Here is a 19,284-nt window from a genome sequence, read left to right on the forward strand (position 1 = left end):
GAAACTCATGCTAGCAGCTAGCAACTGTTCGTGTTTCAAATTCTGGAATATTCCATTCGTCTTCCCTGGTGAAGGAATTTAGGAAAACTGCGTTCAATAACTCCGCTTTAGCGGCACAGTCGTCGGTAACAGTGCCATCGGCACTGCGCAGCGAAGGTATTGACTGCGTCTTGCCGCTTGTGTACTTTACATACGACCAGAATTTCTTCGGATTTTCTACCAAATTTCGAGACAATGTTTCGTTGTGGAACCTATTAAACGCATTTCGCATTGAAGTCCGTGCCAAATTTCGCGCGGCTGTAAATTTTAGCCAATCTTCGGGATTTCGCGTCCTTCTGAAATTCGCATGCTTTTCCCGTTGCCTCTGCAACAGCGTTCGGACCTGTTTTGTGTACCATGGGGGATCAGTTCCATCTCTTACCAATTTATGAGGTTTGAATATCTCAATTGCTGTTGCTACTATATCTTTGAATATGAGCCACATCTCGCCTACATTTGCATAGTCAGTTCAGAAGGAATGGAGATTGTCTCTTAGAAAGGCTTCTAGTGACACTTTATCCGCTTTTTTAAATAAAATTATTTTGCGTTTGTTTCTGGTGGATTTGGAAGAAACGGTATTGAGTCTAGCTACAACGAGGATCACTAATCCCTGTATCAGTCATGATACTCTCTATTAGCTCTGGATTGTTTGTGGCTAAGAGGTCAAGTGTGTTTTCGCAACCATTTACAATTCGTGTGGGTTTGTGGACTAACTGCTCGAAATAATTTTCGGAGAAAGCATTTAGGACAATCTCGGAAGATGTTTTCTGCCTACCACCGGTTTTGAACAAGTATTTTTGCCAACATATCGAGGGAAAGTTGAAGTTCCCACCAACTATAACCGTATGAGGGGGGCTTTATTTGTTACGAGACTCAAATTTTCTCTGAACTGTTCAGCAACTATACCTTATTTAAATTATTCAGGACAGCCAAAAGTCGTTCTTTCATTGGTCGGTTTCGCTCTTTAATTTAACAAAAACATCATCAGAAACTACGCAATTTCAAGTTTAAAGTACAGTAGATGACTGTCAAATTAAAGAGTGAGACAAGTTAATAAAACCTACGGAGTGCGACTTGTGGCTGTCCTGGAAACTTAGTTTCAACAGTCGATGTTTTCCCTGCAGGCGATGGCTGCAATCGCTAAAAGTGTGTATTTATTGTGTTCTGTCCACCAGCGTCGTTCGTCCTTCGTGTTTTTCTGATGGTCAGCTTCTTGCAGAAAAATACGCCTAAATGCTGCACATGTGACGACTGCTACGTTCTCTCCTTCCATCGTAATGCCGCCCGGTGAAACTGTAGTTAAAGTACTACTTTATAACGGTAGCAAAACGTGAGCAACGTATGCGTGTTATCAGAGCCGAAAACGATTGCATGTGGCTGAAACCCTTGCCCCAAGTCGCAAGTTTGGTGTGGATGAGAAACCGAATGCATTGACGACCAGCGTTCAAATGTTGAAATGTGTGTGAAATCGTATGGGACTTAACTGCTAAGGTCATCAGTCCCTAAGCTTACACACTACTTAACCTAAATTATGCTAAGGACAAACACAGACACACACACCCACGTCCGAGGGAGGACTCGAACCTCCGCCGGGACCAGCCGCACAGTCCACGACTGCAGCGCCTTAGGCCGCTCGGCCGACCAACGTTCGGCCGAATCCAAGCTTGACTGGTTGGTTGGCTGTTGGACCAAACAGCGAGGTCATCGGTCCCATCGGATTAGGGAAGTATGGGGAAGGTAATCGGCCGCACCCTTTCAAAGGAACCTTTGGCTGACGCATTTTAAGGACATCACGGTAAACCTATGCCAGGATGGCCGGATGCATGTTTGAACTGTCATCCTCCCGAGTGCGAATCCAGTGTGCTGTGCTACCCACTGCGCCACCTCGCTCCGTGAGTCGAGGCTCTGTCGTTCGTTGGCCTGGTATGTACGTTCCTTTAGCTGTATCTTGTAGGAGTCGCTTGCACACGGACGCTCGACGCTCCTGGTCGGCCCAGACGAGCAGGCCAGGCCGCCACCTGCCTCGCCCTCCCTCCCCCTACCGCAGCCCCCCCCCCCCCCCCACCTGCACGTGCTCTGCCGTCTCGTCGCCCGGCAGCTAACGCAGTCGCCGAGCGCTCGCAGCACGCATCGGCATTCCGCCGCAGGTCACGCCACACAGCGCGCTACGGTACGCCACGCCTTCCAGCCACTGCCGCAGGTGAGTCCCAACTTTCCACAAGTTTTCCGTTTCTGCATTTTCAAAAGCCTAAGGCGCACACAAACAAGGAGCAGCGTTAAAATACGTCACATAACAGAACCCAGAGCGTTGACCTCGATGGGGAGTGTTCATCAGAGGCAAGGGTATAGGAGTGCCCCAGCAAGTGTGACAGGACAGCCATTGTTTTCTATTTACGTAAACGATCTTGCGGACAGGATGGGTAACAGTCTGCGGCTGTTTGCTGAATCTTCTGTGGTTTATGGGACGGTGTCGCGTCGTGGCTGTCGGAAGACGCAAGGTGAACAATACAATGAAAAGATAGCTACACACCGTAAGGACGACACGCTGAGTTGCAAACGGGCACAACGAAAGGACACTTACACATTAGGTTTCGTCAAAATCCTTCTTCAGAGAAGAAAACATACACACACTCATTCACACAAGCAAGCACACCTCACGCACACACAACCACCATCTCCGGCAGCTCGGACGAAAAGGGCGGGTAGAAGAGAATGAAACAAGCAAATAATCCTAGTGAATGTATGTCCAGAAACGAATGGTTTCCACGGTAGCATGTGTTACGACTGAGTTCGTGAACACCTTATGACAGATCACATTCGATTTGTTCGACACGTTCGACAGTGCTACACGTATCCTTATATGGCGAGAAGTTGTAAGACGCAATGCACCCAGGAACCGTGTGGAACATGATCGTTTTGGTGGTATAGGTGTGGGGAGGCATAATGTTGCACTGACCTCTAAACCTCTGAACACGGCACACTCCGACCAACGTCATTGTTACCCTCTGTTCCTTCCCCTATGCGTCTTTTGAGGGGTGCATTCGGAACTCCTTTTTAGGGTTCCTTACCTGAATCGGTAGAAACGGATCACCTCTGTCCGTCCGCCACTCTGGTAACACCCTTTCTACTCAGAACTGGGTAGAGGTATCAAGCGGCAGAGCTGTTCTCGGCGCTTCAGTCCGGAACCGCGCTACTGCTACGGTCTCAGGTTCGAATCCTGCCTCGGTCATAGATGTGTGTGATGTCCTTAGGTTAGTTAGGTTCAAATAGTTCTAAGTTCTAGGGGACTGATGACCTCAGATGTTAAGTCCCAGAGTGCTCAGAGTCATTTGAACCATTTTTTTGAGGTATCAAGCTGACATTTATGTCACATGCTAAGGTCTAGGTCCCTCGGCGGCGTGAAAAATTTAACCTCATAAGTCAACGCAATCGAAAGATAAAACCGTAGATGGCAGATGTTCTGATACTCGCATAATCAACCTGCAAAATCTATAAGCGAAATGTATGTAGTCAGGGGGCCTCTAAGTCTAGAGGTTGAGCGCTTGCCTAAAAACAGGCAAGTCGTGGCATTGAATCTCTCTCGGACAACGGATTTTTCAATCCTCCTTTTGAGTAGCGTTAAACTCTAAGTACGTTAGGTGTCGCCGGAAACAACACGCAGTTGAACTGTAGGTCCGTCTTCTGCGGCTGCAGAACTGCGGCAAGTTAGCGACACATAAATCGCCGGTGTGGTGTCCAGCTCGTGGAGCCACGTGAAATTATTATCGTCTGTGTACACAATTAAGTCGTCTTAAGCACATCTCCAGATTTGATGGATGAGAATGCGCGATCGCATCGAAGGGCGGAGGTGTAGGAGCCCTTGGAACCAGGGGGATATTCGGCGCGTGAATTGGCCTGCCCTTTCCCACGACATAGAGCACATCGAGCAAGTGTAGACTGCATTGGGCAGCAGTACTGCAACACGTTCACGTGCGTCGAAAACCGTCGATCACTTCTCAACCGCGCCGGTGGAAGAACGGAACGCCCCACCGCTAGAACCTTGTGGCCCGCATGCGACCACACCACCTTGCAGATCGTCCGCTGCCGCTCGTGGCACTCACAGACCCTGTTACGAAGCATTCACCGCCTTTTGTAATGTCCAAGTGACCGTCATAAATTGCAGTGCCTTCAGAGTAATTATTGTCTCGAATAAAAGTGTTATTCCTCTCGGTCTCACTGCACATTTCTTTTTATATTTCACTGTAGCAGTTCTTTCTATATATGACCCGAGTTTCGTGTAGCTATGTGACTTGGAAGCAACAAATTATGCGAGAGTTTCTTTCGTCCTTAAGTTTTGCACACCAGTGTCTCATTTATGAAACGACTACTCGCTTTATTAAAGCAGTTGAGTTTCACGTAGAATGATTTTACACTTATTAAGTTGACAGTGTAAATGTCCATGGCAGGATCTCCCAAACTCTGTTCCGCAGAACACTGTCTCCGAGAAAAATTATCAGTAACGTGCGTCTCTTCTCCGACATTTTTACGACACTAATGACACACAAATCGTGATATCCTTTTAAAAATCACGATTTCTGTGTCATTAGTTAAGTATTAAAATTGAAGTAATCACTGAATAAAACAAGTTGTCTCATTTTTTTAAATTTTTTAACTCTCAAAATAAACAAAGTGCTTCATCAGAGTACCGGAATTCTCAAAGTGTTCCGTCAGAGGAAAGGTTTGCGAACCCCTGGTCAGTGATAAGCCTATTCTTCCAGCTAGACTCAAGTTCACTGTCATTTAATGTCATCTCACTCTCCCTCACACAATTTATAGCAGGAGTTACACTAATCGGCAGTGCTGCTATTGACAACGTTTCTGTAGACACACCGAGAACGCAAAACCAGTACATAAATACTTGTAGTTAAACTGGAAGACTAAGGAACGAAAGATAAATTGATGACTAATAAATGAAAAACAAAGTGTATTAGCACATTGGAAAGATATACACATCCCATTTGGCGTCTTTAAAAAATGTAATGCATTCAGTAAAGTAGCCTGCCCCTAAACAAATTACTGCCAGAAACTTATGGGTAAATCGAACGTGTGTCGCACGGTCGAGGCGAGCGACCGATTGCAGGCGGTGTCGACCTTCGGAACTCGACACTCGGCGGTCAGCTGGTTTACACGCGAGCACGTGACACAGACGCACGACGCGTCGTCCTTTTTGACACGAAAGTCGCTCTCGTGAAACCGGTCGAAGGCGGAGATCTGGAACTCTGCCAGCTCTGCGTTTGAGTCACATCATTATCGATCTAAACTTCCAGCAAACACTTTTATTGGTACAGCTAATCCTGTTCCATCAGAATGACAGACAGTAAGAGCAATAATAATCCTAGTGGAAAATTCGTGGTGAGGTTCGGTTTCATAATGCTTTCACGTTGTTGCAGTGCCAGAGCTGATATCTCCTGAAGATTACATCACTCTTAATTCCTTGCTACTGCATCTCTTTACAGGTCCGGTATTCATACTGAAATACGCATAATTTCCGCCAAAAATTACATGACTGTTCTTTATAGATGTTGTATTTTCCGCTATCTTTATTAAAATCATATGCGCGTGTTAGAAAGAGATATTCATAAAATGTCTGTGCTCTTATGACAGCTACTACCTCAAATTCTGGCGGCCTACCAATGAGGAGGAAGAATTATAAATGTAATGACTTCCTGTGATAACAGTTCAATATGCGCATGGGTGTATCGATAATTTAATGTTAATTTCACGATGATTTCTTATTATACAGACAGTGCACCACACCACCGACATACCGCTATGATTGTTATGCTTCTTATTCCTCTTCTTCTTCTGCTTCTTCTTCTTCTTGTGATTTTACTGCCTCGTTGGACCACTTCAACCATTTTCCGGTCGTCTTTTTCAATAGATTTTCTTTCCGAATTGCCGAGTATCTTTTCATTCGTTCTGATATTTTTTGTCATTTCTCATCTCTAAATACCCTTTTTATTCTTTGTCTATTTTTGGTTCAAATCTTATTTTTATGTTTTTCAATTTCCTTAAACTTGCTGTTTGTTTTGCAAATCTTCCACGGTTAATTATTGCTCCTTCACATTCTCCCTGGTTTTATTTATCCACTCTACTTGCTGGTTTTATTTATCCATTCAAGAAGAATGGATAAATCGTGTTCCAAAATTCCTCTTTAATTTTTCTTGTTAATCTAGTTTCTGATGTCTTCGTAATGCGAACAAAAAGAGATCTATTTTTCTGTATAGTGTCTGTAATGGTCACTGGTTCACCTTACACCACTTCATTTCGAACTATCCACCTTTGTCCTTTCTCCATCTTTCTGACATTTATGCATGTTCTAGCTAGTCTTCTCTCTACTTTTAGGATTTTGTCGGTTCTGTTTTTGTGGGTGACACTGAAAAGTTTCACTTCCACATGTCACCTCTGGTTAAATCACCATCTTGTAACGTTGTACTTTAGTTTTCATTGACAGACATTTTTTATTGTATGTACACCATGTTAATTTTTGAGCTTTTTTATTTTGTTAGTTCTTCCTTGCCATGCAGGTTTCTACTCCAAGTTGCATTTTATAATTTCTCATAGGTTTTAAAATTGCTTCACTATTTTTACTTTCCTGTTATTTACTGTCATGTGGTTGATTACTAATAGATCTGCTTCCATTATCTCAGTCTTTTCGAATAATATCTGGAGTCCTATTTTTTATGCTACATTTTGTAGGCTAGTTATTTGATTTCTGGCTTCTTGAATGTTATTAGCTAGTAACGCTAAGTCATCAACGAGTCCCAAGCAGTTGACGTTTATTTGGCTTCTTGGTTCCAATTCTTAGGTTTTTAGAATTTTCCTTGTACCATTTCCTCATCTCGTACTCCAGAGCAAAGTTGCAAAGTAATGACGATAAACCATCTCCCTGTCTTAGCTCTGTTTTAATCGTAAATGGCTCAGACATTTCAGATCTAAACTTTACTTTAGATATTATGTTTGTTAGTGTTTTTGAAGGTTATAATTTTTATTACTTTGTGATGGAACTTCTTCATCACTGAAGATACGTGGATACAATCATAAGGTCTTTTTGAAGACTACGAAGGTTATGACTCCTTATTTTTGTCTTTTTTTGTAGTAATCCATTACCAATTTCAAGATGATTATCTGCTCTGGGCAGCTTGTCCAGGGTCTAAATCCTCCTTGGTATTCTTGGGTCTAAATCCTCCTTGGTATTCTTGTAGTTGTACTTCAAGCTGATCTTTACGGCGATTGTATAGAATTCTTGACATGACTTCATATGTGACATCCAAAATGGAAATTCCTCTATAGTTGACTGAATTTGATTTGTCGCCTTTTAAGTGTTCTACACCTTTGTTCCATATTTTCACTATCCATTGGTGTAATGATGTCTTCACTGTTTCTGCTGCATATTTCCAGTGTTCCGAACGTTGATCTTCTCCACTTGCTTTGTAATTTTTGAGCTCTTTCAGAGCTTTTTAGACTTCATGGATTGCCGGTGGGTTTATATTTTCTTCTGGTTTTTTAATAGAGGTATCTGAGTTTATTTGAAGTAGTTCTGAGCGATCTTCGAAATTTAGTAATACGGTAAATGTTTCCGCTGAAATTCATGTATTTAACTACTATTGTGGTCCATCTTATTCTTTTTATCTTTTAACATTAATGTTGGAGGATCATATCTTTGTAAGTGTCTACTAAATATTTTGTAGTAATTCCCTAAGTGTGTTTTCTCGCTATTTGTTTCTATCATTAGAAATATATCTTTTTGACAGAACGACAGAACGAAAACACCATCAGGAATTGTGAAGCAACTACGGACAATACGGCCGCACAAATGAAAACTATCTTTTTGATGTTGGTGCTTAATCCTGCTTATTATTTTTGTGTTATGTTTCTTTGCTCTGTGAGTTCCAAGTGCGATTCTTCTGTTTTATAACTGTGATATCTTAACCAGGCTTGGTGTCGGTGTGCCACTGTTTTAGCACGCTCTTCGTTTCACCATTGGTGTTTGTTCCCTGGGTTTGTTGAGGCCATCTCTTCAGCTATTTCTGGGAACTATTTCCTCTAGACCATGTGCCATTTTTATATTCCTTGTTTCTTGTTCGTATTTCTTGTTACTTGTGAATTTATGAGAGTCGTAGGTTCTCTTCTTTTTAGGGTGCTCCTTTCTTTGTCAATGGGGTGAATTCTGCTATTATTTTTGTAATGATCTGATCCAGTATCTGTCCCTTTCAGAACTTTCGCATTGTAGATTTCCATACGGTAATTTTTATCCTTACAGACATGATCCAGTTGCCATTCTCCATTTTTACGATTATCGTTATTATTGCTTACATTCCTGAACGAGAAATCCTCATACGTTATGTAACACTAGGAAATAAAAATAACATGACTCGAATCCAGTATGGGCTGACGTGTAGTCTGCCGCACTAAGATCGAGTCACATTCGATGGAACACAAGGGAAGTTGAAAACATTCCACAATGCACTATAGCGGTGCCATCCACACAGCCTGTCGACGGAACGGTACGCGACTTCAGCCGTCGAGAGAAAGTTTTGTCGTTTGCGTTGGAGGGCAAGAGGGAGGGGGGGGGGGGGGGTGGCGGCGGACAGAGCTGGGGAGGAACGGTATCGTCTTCCGGAAAGTTAAACTGCTCCCGCAGTGCTCACTCAAATTGCACCAATCGATCTCGTGCTTTTGCACTTTCTTCGCATTTAGTTTATTACTAGCTGAGGACCCGACGTTTCTCGGATATGTATTTATTCCAGTTCTTTTAGTCTATCTCCTCCTTTCCCACTATTTGACCTCCTCCAGTCTCTCCCTGTCCATTCCCCACTCTCTCTCTCAATCTCCTCCTCTATCCTTTCTCTGTCCATCTCCTCCTGCACCTCTCTCTGCCTCTCTCTTCTTCCCTTTCTCTGTACATTTCCCCCTCCCACTCTCTCTGTCCATCTGCTCCTCCCTCATCTGCGCGTCCATCTCCTTCTCCCTCTCTGTATGTTCATCTCCGCTCCCACCTACTTCAGTAGGAGGTTGCTGCCTCTTACCCCAACAGTATTTCTTTCCACGTTTGGTTGAAATCGATCCATTGGTTTAGAGGGATTTTTTTTCCCGCGGCTTTGCCCGCATACGCATACATTTAACTTACTTCACTCCTATTGCTACACATATTTCACCTGTATTTCTAACGGACTTGGCCCTGCAGTTTCGCTTCCACGCTTTATGACGTCATACCTCCTGACGTAGTGTCATACAATGATATAATTTCGCAGGTATATCCAGTGGTATACGCTGACACTGTTTGCGAAATGTGTTACAAATAGAGTTAGTAGTAATAGAAGTTGTAAGCGATAAACTTTTCTCCTTTCATCATTTTGTGGGTGGTGTGAGAGAAAAAGCCTCGTAAAGGTTTGAAATTACGTGTAAAGCTTGTTGCAATTCAGTAAGCGCTCTCATTCTCAAACATCGAATAAAAAACAAAGTGCGGCTATTCGCTCCTCGCGAGCTGCTCTCCCTTTCCACTTCCACCCGTTTGAGAGGTTGATGGTTCTTACTCCCAGAGTAAATCTTTCCAGGCGGTAAATGACGTGTTTACCAAATTTGGTTGAAATCGAGCCAGTGGTTTACTAGTAGATGTGGAACATACATAGTTCCAACATACATAGTTCCATAGATTTAGCTCCATTTTACATGACGACTGCGATATTTCTTCCAAGGGTGTTCTTCCACAAGAGAAGCCAGATATTTCAAAGCGAAAATGACTTAGGTTTTATAAAATCTATACAAAGACTGCACTGTGCATAAATAATAACATCAATTGATGAAACATTTGTTATTAAGTAACCTTTTCTTTAACAGTGAGAATGTAATCTTTCTTGAAGAAGAAAGTTGTCGTGATTTTATTTAGTACCTGTGAATAAAAAACACAGTAGATGAGGCAAACAGGCTCCACCGACGAGGGAGTGCCTCCGAATATTAAATTAAAGTTTTTAAATAAAACAAACGTTATTAACATTCTGTATCTTTATTACTCTTGTCTACATATTTATTTCTAAATCAAATCACCAAGGCGACGAACTCATTTCACCCAACGAGAGACCAGTCATAGCGTCATAGCGTCATTATAGAATGTTTGTTAACGGATCTACAATCTCATTTCTGCCTGCACTGCTTCATTACTATCGCAGTGAAGTCCTTGAAGGTGTTCTTTAAGTTTTGGAAACAGAAGAATATCGGATGGGGCCGATTCGGGACAATGGACTCAAGACGTCGGGCTGTTGCAAGCGTCGCAGCACTCGCATGTGGTCTGACGTTGTCAAGTTGAAGGAGATTGTGCTCCACGTGTGGACCAACTGTTTGAATTCGAAACTCGATTACAGCTCGCCGTACGCTACACACCCCCATGTTGCACGCTGCAATTCTGAGCCATCGAGCGGCACACGATTGCAAATATATAGATATGAAGAGTAAAGATGTAGAATGCTAATAATGTTGGTTTTATTTAAAAAGCCTTAAGTGATTTCACATAAAAAATTTGCAGGCATGACTTTTCAGTACGCTCTCTTTTTCGTTTCTAAATATAGTTGGATGAGCTTCTATGTAATGAATGCTGATGTTTTAAAATCTTTGTACGATACTTTTCCAGTTACTTCACTTCTCCGCAGCTTACCATTGAAACACTGTCACGATTAACCATTTTGAGGTTTGCTATGGATACCAATAAACCTTATCGTTGCAAGTTGCTTAATGCTGATAGTATATTTCGACTTTTTTGCAGCACACATCATATCTCATAACGATCACTTACACCATAAATTTGTTTTCAGTTAGTTCTGCCGTGAGTAAGCAAAATTTTTCCTTCATTTCCACCCGGATGTGTGGCGCGGCAGTTACAGCGTCATCAGCGCTTTTCTTTTTTTTAAAAAAAATATTTAAGCGGAATGAAAATAAATACTCCATTATTACTGAATGGTTTTTTGTACAAGTTTTGGTAGCGAAACGAAGAGTGGAAAATGGACAACTGAGATATTAAATGGATCAGCGTGAGGACTAATTTTAGCAAATAATATTTAATTGCTTTAATCAGGATAATTACGAAAATATTAATTGGTGATTTGAGAGAAAATTGAAATATTTGACGAGCAGTTGCTGCTCTCAAAAGCCTAGCTATTTTGCACCTAAAAGTTACATTGGTGTATATTGGTGACATAAAGGCTTCCTTCGATTCAAATACTAAATTTAGGACGTTTCGAGAGCAAGAGACACTAAGAACACGAATGAGGAGTGGAAATGTTTATCTAATCAAGGCAGAGCTACTTTGCATGCAGCCAAATAAGAGTTACATTTAACTGTCAAAATGGTTAGTTGGTACCAAGCACTAAATTCAGGACACTAAGAAAAGAAAAGACCATAGGAAAAGAAATGAAATGTCAAGATCAGGCTTTCTGAAAAAAAACCTGAAAATTAAAAAAAAAGTTGAAAACAATGGGTCAAATGTTTTGTGTAGACTAGAGAAATATTTCACGTGCATTTGAATGATGCTCGAAATTTTATACAGGAACTGGGGTGCGTCAAAAGTTCCTCTAATCTTTTTTATTCCTTACTTTTAGACAAATCATTTCAGACAGCATTTGATGGATATTTTTCAAAAACGTTTGTTAACACGTGTTGTGGTTTTTGTGGCACAGCATGTGTTAACACGAAAACAAGTAAGTCTACCACTGAGGACGCTGTAACTTCAGCTTAACGTGTCTGGCGTAGAAGAAGGGAAAAAATGTTTGTTCAAGGCGGAACGTATCCAAAAACAAACCGACACAAGTGAGCTTCAGCGTCAAGGTGACTATCACTTTCAGCGTTTGCTATTGGGCTAAGCGGTGTGTTGTCGTTCGGTCGAGTGTGAATTCAGCGCTGTTCGACGGCGAGGTCGCCTTCCAGTTCTGTGAACTGTGTGTTCTCGGTTGCGCTAGCGTCGCTCCCCGACGCCTAACGCCGTCCTGTGGTACACAACAGGCTGGTCAAACTTTGAACGTCGATTTGCTTCTGAAACGCGAGAGCAGCATTCTTTGTATGTGAGTATGCGCTACATTCGTGCAGAAATCGAGCACTATCGGTGAGCCGTTGGATGTATGCTTCCCCTGCGGGAATTAACACGCTATCTGCCAGTCACTTATTTTAGTTTTCCAGTCCCCGAAGTATTTTCACGAGGCGAGTGTACATCTTCAGCGGGGTTATGTAGTATTCGCATTTGACGTGACATACAGTTCCTATATTCCATTAATCGTAAAAGGATTAAATAAAGGTCTTGCCGACGACGGCGTCATCAGGGACGGAAGACAAGGGGCGGAAGTACATCGGCTGCCTCCTTCCCAATGGAACCATCCCGGCTTTGAGCTGTACATACTAACTAAAAAAAAAATCACAACAGCAAGAAAGTGTTGTGCAACATAAACGAAAATTGTTAGGTATGTTTATACATCTGAAAGATGATGTCCATCCAAATTTTCCGCCAGTTGCATAAGAGTGGTTATAGTACCAACAATATGCGGATGCAAATCACGTTTGCTTTAAATACACGGTGTAACGGTCCTGGACGATAGTTACCTTTGAGATTGGGCGTGGTCAGTTGATGTTAGTGAAGAATGCCTTTAAGGCAACAAAGACGCCATTTCCAACACCTCACTGAGTTTAAGCGAGGTCGTGTAATGAGGCTACAAAAGCTGGTTGTTGCATCTGCGATATTGCAGAAAGCTGTGGCAGGAATATAGTCACTGTACGAGATTGCTCGCAGCGGTGGTCACAGGAAGGTACGGTCGCAAGGAGGCCGGGCTCCAGGTCACGTGGCGGCACTGAGGGGAAGACCATCGCGCTCAGCGTCGTGCTGCATCTGCAGCAGCAAACTGAGCAGCAGCTGGCACCGCAGTGGCACAACGAAATGTTACAAATGGGTTACTCCGAGGACAGCTCCGACCCAGACACCCAGTAGCGTGCATTCCACCGACTCCAAGCCACCGCCATATGCGACTTCATTGGTGTTAAGCGAGGCTCATTGGAGGCAGAGTGGAAGTCTGATGTGTTTTCTGATGGAAGCTGGTTCTGCCTCGGCGCCAGTGATGGCCGCGTGTTGGCTAGGGGGAGGCCACTGGAGGACCTGCAACCATCCTGCCTGCGTGCTAGACACACTGGACCTACACCTAGAGTTGTGGTCTGTGGTGCAACAGCAGGGGCACTCTCGTGGTTATCGCACGCATTCTGACTGTAAAATTGTACGTCAGTGTGGTGATTCGATCTGTTCTGCCACCATTAATGAAGAACATTTTAGGGAGTGTTTCCAACACGATAACGCTCGCCCACATAGCGATGTTGTAGCCCGACACGCTGTACAGAGTGCTGACATGTTGCCTTGGTCGGCTCGATCACCAGACCCGCCTCCATCATCGGACGGAAACTCCAGCGCCATCCACAGGACATTAACTGTCCCTGTGTTGACCGACCAATTGCAACGAGTATGGAACTTCGTCCCAGAAACTGACATCGGGAACATATACAACCAAATACATGCTCTTTTCCACGCTTGCATTCAATATTCTGGCGGTTACAGCGGTTATTAATGTACCACCTTCACATTTGCAATGACTCATCTCACGCATATACAGGGTGGTCCATTGATCGTGATCGGGCCAAATATCTCACGAAATAAGCGTCAAACGAAAAAACTACAAAGAACGAAACTTGTCTAGCTTGAAGGGGGAAACCAGATGGTGCTATGGTTGGCCCGCTAGATGGCGCTGCCATAGGTCAAACGGATATCAACTGCTTTTTTAAAAATAGGAAGGTTTTAGGAATATGAATGTTTTAGTTGGACCACTTTTTTTTTATTAACCTGTTAGGTAGACAAATGTATTCCCGAAATTTCATTACCCTACATTAGTTTTTGGCGTTTCAGTTTTTTTTTTTCTGGCACTGTATGTTTACAGGAACCAAAATCGGGTGGCCTGAAAATGTCTCCTCCATTGGCGGGGCCAACTCGTATTTCGTTTTTTGCCTTTTATCGTAGTCTATACTCGTTGTTAGGGTACTACTGGAAAGGTCCATGTTAATAAAAATGGCAGAGAGTGGTTCTGATGTTATGTGATATATTTTGGGCCCCTTTACTTTTAAGTGTTTCAACCTTACGCATCTCAAGCTATTTTCGCAGGAGCGCAAATAGCCTCGCTGTTGCACACACGCATGCGCGCACCTCGCTATGCAGTTCCGTGCACGGTATAAACAGACGAACCTGAGAGTGAAAGAAATGTGCACGCATCTCAGATTGTCTAATGCACTTGTTTTTCTCACAAATGTGCCGGCCAAATATACCCACATCGCGACGACGTTTTTCCCTGCTGCTGCAAGGAGTAAAGAAACCTACAAGAAGCGTTTCCGCTTATTTTAAGACCCAATTTAGTTCTGCGTAAAGTAACATCCTCAAAAGGAAACAGCGGATGTAGTGCCGGATAAACACTTGAGACATTCGTATCGGCACTGTAGTGGGAGCTACCAATCTTTTTTACTTCTGGAGGAGTTCGAACGGATACTATTAGTACACGAAGCACATTATATCACTTAAACACAGGTTGAGCAATATAAGAATAGTTAACCTGGGAACAGTCCATATCAACAGGAATGTCATCATCTTTTCATTGCTGTCACTGAACACTACAGAGCCGCTATCACTTGATATCTCAATGGACACCTGACTATAAACTCTGGTACATAGATGTCAGGTCGCAGTGGGGTTTGACTGAAAACGTTGCTGTTATCGTAGGCGGTGACTGTAGAGAGGGCAGAGCAGCGCCATGCTCTGACGTAAGTAGTCTTCCGGCAGCGGCGGCCTATGGAGCCTCTCCCATTCGCTGCTACGTCAGGCAGCGACTGTCCTTACCTGTGGCTCCGTCGTGGGGTACCAACTCTCTGACATGGGGCCTCGTTCTTAGAACGACACCTCAGTGAATATCAGTTGTCGTGTATACTATGTGCGATATTTCGCGACTACATTCGTGACAGACATGAGCAGAAACGCCCATTTTCACATCTGTGCATATTTTTAAAGTCTCTTCCGGTTCGTCTCGTCAGAGCAAATGGGACTTTTGCGATAAATCTGTACTGTGTTCCATCAGATGTTAAATACCAGGTGGTTAAAATTAAAGTGCAACTACTCGCGGAGGTCCAGTGTGGGCTGTAGTCATCGTATGGCAGCGAAAATTGATAGATATGCTAATGCGTTAATGCGGAACCGATATACACTGGAAAAAATTAGTTCTCATTTTGGACACCAGGTGCAAATCTGGCGCTGTGCACTGTTTTTGTATGACGGTGCGACATTGACGCTGTCATTTGACAAGCCATTAACGTGAGTGGACAGTATGGCCATCAGTAAGAAAGACTATGCTATGTTAGTGGAATTGTTTTTAGGAGTACGTGAATGGCAGCAATTACAGAGCTGCATTGTAAGAGCGTAGCCGATTGAAAGGTCTGAGGAGATGCCTGATGTTACTATACTTTTTAAAGAAGATGATAATGAAATTCAAAAATACGGGTGAGCTCTGTGGCACCTGGAAGAGGAAGGCGTCCTATCCCGGTGGAAGTTATTGACGAGGTTTCTGTTGCTGCAACTGACCATACAGCTCGTGGCCCGGGTAGAGCTAGCGCTCGTGAAGTGTCGCGAGAATTGTCCACACCGTGGTGAACAGTATGGGAAGTGTTGCGGTCTATTTTACACCGGTACCCGTACGACGTACAGACGATGCAGCATCAGCTGAATCCTCATGATCCGCAGCAAAGTTCTAGATTTGCTCTTCGGTTTCTGGCAAGGATCGAAGTTGACGACGTGTAATTCGGTAATGTTGTGTTGAATGACGAGGCGCATTCTACACTGGATGGTGCTGTCCATACATGGAACTGAAAAATTTGGGGTGCTGCTTAACCGCGTGTTGTGTATGAACTACCATTGCACTCGCCGTATGTGATTGAGTGGCGTGGTGTGGATTAACTTTTATTCTCGGTCCGTTATTCTTGGAAGAGAATAAATTTTTACTAGTAAAGTGAAATAATGATGGCAGTTTTTACAGTATGTGTGTGGATCACCTCCATGAAGGCAAACTGAGTACCCCATTGCCTCCACATTATCCCCTACTGTAATGTTTTCTGTAACTCGTTACCATAACTTCGTCATGAAGCTCAATCAGGCACGTGCATTAGTTTTTGACTTGATTGTAGACCATTTCAGGTCAAATATACTAATCTTGAATAATGACCATCTATTTTATGTGGCCCGTATTGCCAGATGCTACAGATTAGATATAGACGTTCGTAAGTTCAATCATGACCATTTGTGTGCTAAGTCAATGCATTGTAACCATAGCTAAGCAAGTGCTTAACATTTACGTCTCAAAAATGTTTAGACCTAGTCATAATAATGACGATGTTGGCTTTATATTATCCATCCCACTCCTAAGTTCTTTTTTTAAGTGATTAAACTTCGTGCTTAAGCACAAAATTTTCCTAGAAAGGACATACGTTGTAAGCACGTGATGTCTTCCTCATATCATGACCAACGAATACTTCATATATGTTAAGTCAGTCGATCTAAGTACGTTCTGCACAGGTTAACGTATACGCCCTTTTCCTCAGCTGTACCTTCATTTCACTTTACTAGTAAATTCAAGGTCAGGAGTTAGGTTCGCGTCTTGTCCCAACGAGTAACTATCACACAGTTTATGCGCAGCCGCAAGGTACTGCGTCCGCCTAGGCGGGCCTCATGACGCTACGGTCAGTTCCAGTACAGCACTCGTGGCGGTCGCGAAGTGGGGCCGAGGCAGTTCCAGATAAGTTTTTACCAGTCTGACGATAATTTATGGATTTGTAGTTTTACCTTGACGATGTCCACTATAGACAAACTGTAGTTACTTTTATTCTGAAGAAGTGTGATGTTCAAAAATCGTTTTTCCACCTACCAATAAGTTTTCCTTACAAAATCTGACCATTCTAGCACCTCTTTCGTTTCTGTTACACAATCTAAACTTTCCAACCACATCTCCGTCTTTCCTTTCGCCAACCACCGCGTTCCAATCTCCCATTACTATGATGCACGCCTTTTTCTTCTCTCTCTCCACCAGTGACTCAACTCTGCTGTAGCATTCTTCAATCCCATTGTCGCTGTGTTGGCTCGTTGGTATGTAGACCTGTATCAGAACTACATCTTTCTTGTGACCTTTCAACCTCAGCATTATCAATCTCCTATTTATGTATTCCACCTTCATTATCATGGTTTTTACCTTCTTCTTTACCGTGATAAGTCCGCACCTCGTGGTCTCGCGGTACCGTTCGCGCTTCCCGAGCACGCGGTCCTGGGTTCGATTCCCGGCGGGGTCACGAATTTTCACCTGCCTCGAGGTGACTGGGTGTTGTTGTGTCGTCTTCATCATTCAACCTCATTACGGTGGGAGGAAGGCAATGGCAAACCACCTCCACTAGGACCTTGCCTAGTACGGCAAGTTTATGGTCATCACTCTGCAACACACCATTGCCTCCCCATTCCACCTCGCACATTCCGAGAATATCTGTATTGTTGTGCTCCACCTCTTTTTTCGCATTTTCCAATTTGCCAGATTGTAAGAGGGTGCGAACGCTCCATGTACCAATCCTTAGCTTTTCCTCTTTCCTTTTCTTTATCTTTACACTTTCCATTAGCCTCGAAGTACTCCCCTCCCGGAGATCTGATTGAGGGGATGTTTTACCTCCAGAATCATTATTTTAACATAGAGAGCCATGCCAAGTGTGCCTTGGGAATAATAATGTGGTAGCTTCCGGTTGTTTTCCACATGCGATACCAGCCGCCCACCCTGGGTCAGACGCTGTTTGCAGTTGCTCACTCCGAGTCAGACACTGCAGCTGCCTGTTGGTCCGCGGGAGTATACGGGCAGCTAATTCAGAAGTTAATCATTTTCGCCAAGACGACGTTTCCCACTGTAATTAGAGTTGTAAAACTACCATAGGCCACGGTCGGCTGTGAGCAGTAGGCGTAGACCACAGCAGTTCTCCTAGCAGCCTTGGTCGGTTAAGATTGTAACACCTACGTGTTAGGTGTGTTGCGTGCCTATCAAACGTTACGTTTCCATCGCTTTGTTTGTACATTCTATCAGTAACCTATTAGATTCCCCTAGAAGCCGGAAGTGATGAACCATCTAGAAACTGAGTGAGGATAGTAAAAAGGGCTGTATATCTACATAGTCATCCTGCTGCCTGTTATTTAAAAATAAACAGTATTTATAGCAAAATTGAAACTGTCAGAGTTTAATTCAGTTTTTATTAGAAAATTGTTGATTTGTAACGTGAAACAGAGGGACGCTGTAGTAAAAATTTAAAAACAATAGCAAAACGAAGCACAGTTTCCTCAATATAAAGTTAAATTAAAAAAGAAACGCAAAACAAAAATATATCAAAGATCGCTTCAATATGTCGTCGAGCTTATATAAAACTTGTTTCTGTAATTCAAATTTATCATACTATCCGGAGAAACATAACTGGCGTTCTATGGATGGGAACGTGGACTGTCGGATCCCTTAATAGGGCAGGTAGGTTAGAACATTTAACAATGGAAATGGATAGGTGAAAGTTAGATGTCGAGAATTAGTGACGTTAAGTGGTAGGAGGAACAAGACTTTTGGTCTGGTGAATACAGGGTTATAAATACAAAGTCAGATAACGGCAATGCAGGAGTAGGATTACTAATACACTCCTGGAAATTGAAATAAGAACACCGTGAATTCATTGTCCCAGGAAGGGGAAACTTTATTGACACATTCCTGGGGTCAGATACATCACATGATCACACTGACAGAACCACAGGCACATAGACACAGGCAACAGAGCATGCACAATGTCGGCACTAGTACAGTGTATATCCACCTTTCGCAGCAATGCAGGCTGCTATTCTCCCATGGAGACGATCGTAGAGATGCTGGATGTAGTCCTGTGGAACGGCTTGCCATGCCATTTCCACCTGGCGCCTCAGTTGGACCAGCGTTCGTGCCGGACGTGCAGACCGCGTGAGACGACGCTTCATCCAGTCCCAAACATGCTCAATGGGGGACAGATCCGGAGATCTTGCTGGCCAGGGTAGTTGACTTACACCTTCTAGAGCACGTTGGGTGGCACGGGATACATGCGGACGTGCATTGTCCTGTT

The 19,284-nt window shown here is 43.4% G+C and overlaps 1 protein-coding gene across 1 annotated transcript in view; it reads left to right on the forward strand.

Annotated features, from left to right (window-relative positions):
* Nucleotides 1–2,120: 2,120 nt before the first annotated feature.
* LOC126203532 (putative fatty acyl-CoA reductase CG8306) overlaps nt 2,121–19,284 on the forward strand; it is a 188,929-nt gene continuing 171,765 nt past the window's right edge. Inside the window, exon 1 of the mRNA XM_049937855.1 lies at nt 2,121–2,239. The gene's annotated coding sequence lies outside the window, so the exon portion shown is untranslated. The remainder of the gene's footprint in view (nt 2,240–19,284) is intronic.

This window comes from Schistocerca nitens, chromosome 9 (genome assembly GCF_023898315.1).
Source record: "Schistocerca nitens isolate TAMUIC-IGC-003100 chromosome 9, iqSchNite1.1, whole genome shotgun sequence".
Classification (NCBI taxonomy): domain Eukaryota; kingdom Metazoa; phylum Arthropoda; class Insecta; order Orthoptera; family Acrididae; genus Schistocerca; species Schistocerca nitens.